Genomic DNA, 8,961 nt, shown 5'->3' with positions numbered 1-8,961 from the left:
TAAATCCAATGACCAAAGCAGATCCTACAGACAAACCAAGAGCTCAGCTTTCTTTCCCCCTTTTCCCCATTGAGCTTGACTGCCCTCTGCTCTTTGTGGAGATACTCCTCTTGTCTCTTGGCTTTGTGGCAAGCATTCTGGGCTGACCAGGATAGCTGGTCAAGAAATTAATCTTATTGAAAATATTAATTATGGTGGCCAAGGCAATTCCAAACTAAAGGACTGGGTTAAGAAAGGAGATTAAATTGAGGGGGCAGAGAATCCCTGTTTTCCCATTTCTGCCCAGGTAGTGCCAATCAATGAGAGGCCACAAGCAATACCCCTTTGAAAGGAGCAGAGAGTATCTCTTTGATACTCTCCATGGTCAGGCTGGGGTGTCAGGCTACTGCAGCCCGAAGGCGGGGGTAGTGGGGGGTGGACTATGGAGATGAGCCTATTGCACAGAGCTCTACTTGTTGTAGATCTTGTCCAGATGGGCCAACTGCACAAATCTGCCCTGTTGGAAGTCTCAAGAACAATGCCCTGGAGACAGCTACAGCACTGAGCAATAGAGCCTGCCCAACTGGGACTCAGCTCAGGGCATCAGCTGGTGCTGGGAGCCGAAGAAGCCAAAGTACCAACCAACATAATAGCCCAAAGGAGTCCACAAAGCAGCTCAGAGGCAATGCCAGGTGGAAGGTGCTGTCCCTCCCCATCGGAGCTGACAAGTGGAGAAGGGAGGCACAGGGTGTCAGAGTCAGGTGCAAATGGCTTTCATTTTCCTCACCCTTCCCACACAAATATGGGGGCGAGGGGGGGTGCTGGGTCTCACTGGGTCTGACACTTAGCAACCCATTCAATCGTAGAATTCTTGAACTTTGACCCTTCATACAGTGAATTGGCAGGAGACAATAATGAGACTCATTTGGAGGTCTCTTCTATCTACCCTCATTTTTCCAATACTCACTGCTAGAGATCCACGCTACTTTCTGCCTGGATCATGTATGAAATAATTTTTAGTTTTAAAACAGCATATTTTTTAAAGGGGAACAAACTTCCTACATAAATAGAGTGTTTTGTGTTTTCATTAATTCACTGTTAATATTTAATGTCAGTTAAATATTTTATACGTATATTTTTCCAGAAAAGGGCTTTATTTTTCCTGTTGTTATTAAGGCTATCAGCACCTTCATCTCCTGTTCAGTTTGGGCTGCTCTTTGAAAAGCCAGTGGTCTGTCGTCCTCTTTCCTCTCAATCCACTAGCAAGCAGGACCTCTTGCTATTCCAAATTTCACAGTCATATATATTTTTAAAATTTTCTATGTGGAAGAAGGGTTGCTGTTGTTTCAGTTGCTAAGTAGTGTCCAACTCTTTGCAACTCCGTAGACTGTAACCCACCATGCTCCTCTGTCCATGGGATTTCCCAGACAAGAATATTGAAGTGGGTTGCCATTTCCTTCTCCGGGGGGATCTTCCCGACCCAGGGATTGAATTCATATCTCCTGCTTGGCAGGTGGAATTTTTTTTTTTAACCACTGAACCACCTGGGAAGCCCAGGAAGAAAGGTAGTGAATCAAATGTATTCCTTTCACTTTTTCTCATAAGCCTTTTCCCCCACCTATCACCAAAGAATTGACACACTTCTAGATGAAATGTTGACTCTTAACATTATTTTCCCTCTCCACTGAGCCATGCAAATATCCCAACTTTGCCCAGAACATATTGCCTCCTGGGAATCGTTATACGTGTCCCCACTTGCCTCTCTCCATTCTCAGTTCACTATTATCAATGTGGTAATTATTATTAATATCTTGTCATTTGGGGCTGTCAAAATCTTACATTTAAGTTCACTGTGTTGGGATTAAAGATCTTCCTAGGTTGCTTTGTTGATGAATAATCAGGTAAACATAGAAACCACCGAGGGATTTGGAGCCCAGATAGTACTATCCCTTGCTCAATGGAAGAGATGTAGAATAAGCTCTGTGAGGACATGTTATACAGCTATTTAAGCCACACAGACTCTGGTACATAGGAAGGCTCAGTATGTACATGTGGAATGAAAGCATGACTTCTCATGTGGTCTATTATATACCACAGTTCTATTCATTTGCTTCCCATTAACCTATTGATTACAGAAAAATACACTTGGAAGGGAACTTATAAAACCAGATAAAGTTTACACACACACACGTGCATGCACACACACATACTCAAACTGGTCCTTTGGTATAACAGAACCTAAGTACAGAAGACATCAAAATTTCGTAAATGGCATTACTGAAGAAAGAATGATAATGATCTGATTAAACATTACTAACATGCCAAATAAGAATAGTATCAAGCTATGTTTCAAAAACCAAGCACCAAATGAAAACTCAGGCAGTGATTAGCGAGTATAGGAGCAGGGATTCTGGCAGTACAACCACCTGCCTCTCCCCATTCAATATGCTGTTTCTACCGGAGAGCCAGTCATCCTTGAAGGGATAGCGATTAGCCTCTTCTTCCCAGCTTCACACTCACTTCATTATACATCTAGGATAGATGTACATCTAGGATAGAGTTTGCAATCTACAAACTTGGACTGGTGACATCAGAACAGCTCGTTATCAAATCTTAGGCTAGGAGAAGGAAGGCCATCTGAACCAGAGGCTTTCTTGCTCGCAGAGCATTCTCTTCACGGAAGAGCAAAGCCCAGCTCCTATCATAAAGTCACCTGAAAAAGTCCCTTGAGGACTCAGCTGTTGCCGTCCCACCTGAGTAGCTCTGCCTTTCTCAGTCTCTCCTTTCACTGTGAGGCTTTCTGCAAATGCCCTGGCTGCGTCATACTGTGTGGTGCATTACCAAGGAAGGACATGCTCTCGCTATCAGCTCCCTGGAATAAGGGCAATTTTTACTATCAAGTTCAGGGAACATTTTGCCTTACAGAGCTGGATCTAGAAAAATGTACACATAGTCTCTATTTTCATAGCTTCCATTCATGACAGTGTAGTGATGAAGAGCATGGTTTTGGTACCAGACAGAGCCGGGACTTGAATTACAACTCACTAGATATGAGTTCTTGGGACAAATGACTTCATCTCCCTTGGCATCCCTCGCAGCTCTGTAAAGCATCTGCCTGCAATGCAGGAGACCCGGGTTTAGTCCCTGGGTCGCAAAGATCCCCTGGAGAAGGAAATGGCAACCCATTCCAGCAGTCTTGCCTGGAGAATCCCAATGACAGAGGAGCCTGGCAGGCTACCGACCATGGGGTCGCAAGAGTCAGACATGACTTAGCAACTAAACCACCACCCTAGGAATCAGTTTCCTCCTCTAAGGAGTCATTTGAAGGCTCTGAAAGATCCAGCACACAACAACTAAGTGGCCTTGAGAAAATCACTGAATCTCTCTCTGATTCAAATATTCACATCTGTTCAGTGAAAGTGCTAACAGTACCTACCTCATAGGGTTGTTTTGGCAATTAAATGTGTTAATGTAGCTAAAGTGCGCTTAACTCAGTACTTCGCACATAGTAACTGCTCAATGAAGATTAGCTATTATATGACCTGACCAGTCATAGTCTGGTCATATCATAGCTTATCAAATTTTCAGTACAGGGACCTGGTTGGAACTTCAGATTGCCATTTTTGCATATCTCTTCTTGTTGAGTCCACACTCACAAAACAGATCAACTGAAAATAACCTCTTATATTTTCAGTCTCTCCACTGTCACTGGGTTCTTCCTGCTGGCATATGCAATACTTATAAAACATGTAACCATGGCAAATGGCTGGATCTCTCTGAACCTTAGGTTTTTCAGAGAGAGGAGGAGAAGGGGAGGAGCAGGAAGATGGAAGGGAGAGAGGGAGAGGGCAGAGAAGGAATGTCTCTCTCATTCAAAATGAAAAATAAAAGTAAAAACTACCCTCCATTTGACCCTGAAGTTATCTCTAGCTATTAACTTATTGCCCTCCTTCCATTCATCATCAAGTTTACTGAAGGGGTGTCATTATTAGATGTTTGCACACATCACACCGCCATTACTCCGCAACACACTGCAATCTAGTCTCCGCCTTCCCCACCCTCACTCTACCTCAGGTTCCTCACACCCCCTCCCTGTTTGCCGTCTCAAGTCAACACTTCTCTATCCTAATCTTTCATAACTTCCTGCAACATCTACCCGAGTTGTCACACCTTCTTTGAAATCTTCTTCTCCCTTGGCTTTCATTTCCCTGTTTCTTCTCTTGGGCCTCCAGTAATTACTTCTTGCTGTTCTCATTCTCCAGTATTTCATCTTTGGCTTTCACCCCCTCCTCATTGCACACCTACTGCTTAGCTGTTCTCAACTATTTCCAGGCTGTGAGAACTTATATGCTGATGATTCTCCAATTTCTACCTTCTGTTCCGAATCTCCACAGCTTTAGTCCTATTTTCCAATTTTCTGTTGAACATTCTGAGCTGGGTGCCCATAAGGACCTCAAACTCAGTAAGTCAAGAGCCAAGCAATTCACAATCTCCTTCAAATTTCCTCCTCCATTCTTTCCAGTCTTTGTGAGTGGCACTTACCTACCCAGTCACCTAAGCCAGAAACTTGGGAGTGAGCCTTGACAACTCCTTCCACAACCCTCAGATCAAATCAATCAAGTACTGCTGAGTCCACCTTTCAAATATTTCTGAAATCTGTCCCTCTTTCTCCAACCTCCCTGGTCTCATTTTGGCTCAGTTTTTGATTCCATTATGATTTCCTACCCTTTTCACACTAGTGTCCATTTGACCTTTCTAAACCAGAAATCTTTGAGAAACACTTTCTTGCTCTTCATTCTTCAATAGCTCCCTATTATCTTCACAAAAGAGGACACATTCCTTAAATTGACCTCCAAGAGATTTTCTGCTGTGGCCCATCCCAGTGCCTCCAGCCTCTTTCCACATTACTCTCCTTGCTCCCCTAAATGCATGCTGCATTTGAACACGCTGATTCACCCACAGATCCCTGAACCCATTAACTCATCCTGTCTAATGCTCTGTGCCTTTGTATATGTTGTTCCCTAGCCTTTAAATGCCCTCCTCTGACCTCTTCCATCTGAGGTATCCCTACTCATCTGCCAAGATTCTAACCAGATATCATATTTTCTGTGAAATATTCTCAAAACCCATGTTACCCCAACACCCAGACAGATTTGGGTTCTCCAATAATGCATTGTATATAGCTCTATGTGTACTTGGAAGATTACATAGTGGGTTTTTTTTTTTTTTTGGTCTGTTCCCCTCACAATTACATGAGTTTGAAGTCAAGGGTTACAATGTATTTTTCAATTCCTTATACCAAGCTCACAGTATGAAATGAAAAGTGTTTGCTAGATAATTTTTAAAGTAATGAGCACTTGAAACTTAAAAATTTTTTTTAAATGTTTAAAATTTTCAATCACTCAATTGCAACATTAGTTTCCACCAACTATACTTACTTTGCAGGGGTTGTGTCAAGAGGGACTATATGATCAAGGTAAAAAGCATCCTTGCAGTCTTTTCCTTTGCGAAGCACTTAGTGGCATGTCATCCTTAAAGCAAAGCTTCTAGGGAAAATAATTATGCATTCATGCAAGAGATGAGGCAATGAAGCTCAGAGAGGCCAAGCGACTTGCCCAAGTCTGTTAATGAGTTAGTAACAGGGCCAAAACCAAAACCCTATTTCTGTTTTCCTATTTCTCAGTTTAATGTCTTATTTACTGGGCAAGGAATTTTTAAAGTCAGCTTCAAGGAGTCCTAGAACAGGCAGTCACCTTCCCAATCCCCTCACATGCACACAATATGCACATTTCAGTCAGAGTAACTTTACTTTCAACTGAAACATTTATTATACCATAATACTCATTTGGGATAGGAGTGGTTGGTGGGGGGAAGAGTTTATTGTTGCTTTTAAATTTTTGAAAAAAAAACCCTGCATTTTCTACAAATTTCAGAGGTATTTATTTAACAGCTCAATGAATGTTACAACTGTGTTATTTGGACACTAGTATAGAAAGACCTTGTGTTTTAAAAAATAAGCCAAAATGAAAGGCAGTCATGACAAAGGAAACTGACAATTGAGCATCTTTCTGACTTTAAGCTCCTCTTCAAATTATCAACCTACAGAAGTCATGAGTTCTTATCCGCCTCCCTCCCCTTACACTTTCTAACAATGCCTTGTTGACTGATCTGTTTTATCAGTCCTCAATTTAACACTAATCCTTAACTACTTCAGGCAGTGAGAAACACTGTTATAAAGACAGCCTTGACTATCAAGAGGGCAAGAATGTTTGGGACCTTTGGTCACAGCAACACATTTGCTATCTCGACTGCATTTACTGCTATTCCCACACAGAGAAAGAAACAATTGGCTCTTTTAGAGAACTAATCTCTCATGGGATTTCCCATAAGGCAACTGGGTCAACGGATCACAATGTCTTAGAAATCTAGATCCTGGCATAAGAGAGCTAGCAGGGCCTTCCTGGACCATTTTGTCTTCATCTGCTCACCAGACAACATCAGACTACACTGAAGGTCTAGTAGGGTGAAGTCCAGGCTGTAAGTGTAACTCCTCCCCTGCTTTCTTTTGAAATTAGTTTGAAGCTATTAAGGAAAAGAATGGAATAGAAAGGGAGGGTACAAAATGTGCCATAATTTATTAGATTCGGAGACTCACTTCTGAAACTGCTCTGGCAAGTTGACTACAGGAAATTCAAGGCCAAAGAGTATCTGTAGCTGAGGAAACTCCCTGTGAGACCATTCAGTCCCCAACCTCTCCCATGTTAATCTGTTTAGATGTCCAAAGTCCCAACAGAAAGAGAATAGCACTAATCTTGCCAACAGTTGGGATAGCACAGGTGTAAATGGTGCTGCCACGATCCAAATTCTACAAACTCAGGGTGTCCTTCTCTTTGTGAACTTATCTGTGAAGCCCTTAGTCTTATACTTCTACCCCTTCCCTAATGGAAACATAACCTGTTATCACCGTTTGATTAGCCTAAGTTTCAGGTTGGTCCTTTAAGGAAGGACATAATGTAATTCCTCACTAATACATCATTATCCTTCTTTGAAATATACATTGATTTTGATTGTTAACTCCATTGATTTTGATCAATTAACTCCATTGATTTTGGTCAATTAACTCCATTGATTTTGGTCAATTAACTCCATTGATTTTGGTCAATTAACTCCATTGATTTTGGAGTTAACCTTTCTTGCCCCATCTCTTAGAATTTCAAATTCCAGGTGTATGAACCTTCTTCACACAAGGCCACCTAACAGAGTAGAGCCATGAGCTATGGAAATTAATCTCATTCATGTCTATCTGCTACTTAAGTATTTCTCTCTCCCTAATATCCCAGTGGTAGATTCATTTTCAGAGTAAAGGATTCAAAGGAGAGAGAAAGAGTAAAAACTAATGACTATATCTTTCAGGCTTCACTGGTACCATGTTTGATGTTATCCTTCAACCAAGAGAAAACTAGTTAGGGACTGTAGATACAAAACAGTAGCTTTGCTTCCCTTTACTCTCCCTTGGAGTGGGGACAGGGACAGGGGTGCACTGTCTCTCTGACATCCCCATTTGCTATCTTCCTAACCACCTGAGAACCAAATCTAAGATAAAAGACATCATCCCCTGGCATTGACATCTACTCCTGGATGAAGGCGGGGGCTTTATGATGGTCTTGGAAGGTTTTCGGGGGCCACATGCTTGTTTCAACTCCCTTCAGGGGGCAGGCCAGCTTAATTTTTATTGGGAAAACTAATTGCCTTTCCTGTGATTCCACTCTGTTTCACCCAAGAGGTGTACCTTGGAGGCCCGTTTGCCTTATGGGGCTCAGCCTCATAAAGTTCAAGAATGGCTACTGCCCGAATGCCCTTCCAGATATTCTTCACTCTGCTACTTAACCTCTTCCTTTAAGAATGAAAATCTAGTGTGGATTGACATCCATTCTTTGTATCTCACCGAGTCCCCAGTTTTACAGAGGACCAAGCCCTGAGATTCAGGTCCTCTGTAGGCTCTTAGTGCCCTAAAAAAAAAATCTCCCAAATTGACCTCAAGTAAGGCAAAGTTCTTCACTAGAAATTTGAAGCTATCAACTAAGTGATCAGTATGAAGAATTCACTCAACTGGAACCTCATTAAGGTAGGAATATGATCTTCATCTGTAGCTAAGAACACAGTGTTTGCAACAATGGAGATGAGCAATAAATGCCAGCCCAATGAACAAGTGCACATGTGCATTTGGCCCTACTGCCAACTCTCTCTGGTTGGAAGGACCAGTAAGTGTTCTTGTGTTTTGGAGGAGAGAGTGGTATGGGGGAGCAGGTAGGGGGGGAATATGAGTCTACAAGATAATTAGGAGTCTGGAGCTCAGGGTAAGCTGGGGTTGGAGTTCTCTGTGTATTCTTTGTTTGAACTGTTTTTTGTTTTTCAAAAGTCAGTGTTGGACTTCCCTGGTGGTCCAGTGGCTAAGACTCTGAGCTCCCAACGTAGAGGGCACAGATGCAATCCCTGGTCAGATCCTGCATGCCACAGGGTGTGGCCTTAAAAAAATGCAGTGTTATCTAATGATTTCTTCATCCTATAATCAAAAGCATTCCATAGATATGAAATAATCTCTTCAGTTGGCTTTCACCTACCAATATTGCCTCACTCCCCTTGGATTCATTCATCAACTTTTGTGGAGCACCCACTATAATATGCCAGGCGCTGTACTAACTACAAGGGCAAACACAGTGAAGAAGAAACATGGCCCCTGCCCTCAGAGGGCTTATATTCTGGTGGAGGAGACAAACTTGTACTAAGTTAGTGGAGAAGAATAAAATGGAGAAAGTGTGGAAGTATTATGGAAATACATAAGAGGCAGAACTGACCTGATTGTGGTAGAAGCTGGGGGAAGGGGTGTCACAGAATGCTTCTCTGAGATGGAGACACTTAAGATATGACCTGAGGGGAAAGTGAGAGGGAGGGAAGCAAGAAGGACCTAAAGGGAGGCCAGAG

This window comes from Capra hircus (assembly GCF_001704415.2).
Source record: "Capra hircus breed San Clemente chromosome X unlocalized genomic scaffold, ASM170441v1, whole genome shotgun sequence".
In the NCBI taxonomy this organism is placed as follows: Eukaryota; Metazoa; Chordata; class Mammalia; order Artiodactyla; family Bovidae; genus Capra; species Capra hircus.
The sequence above is the reverse complement of the archived record's forward strand: the minus strand, read 5'-3'. Positions refer to the sequence as shown.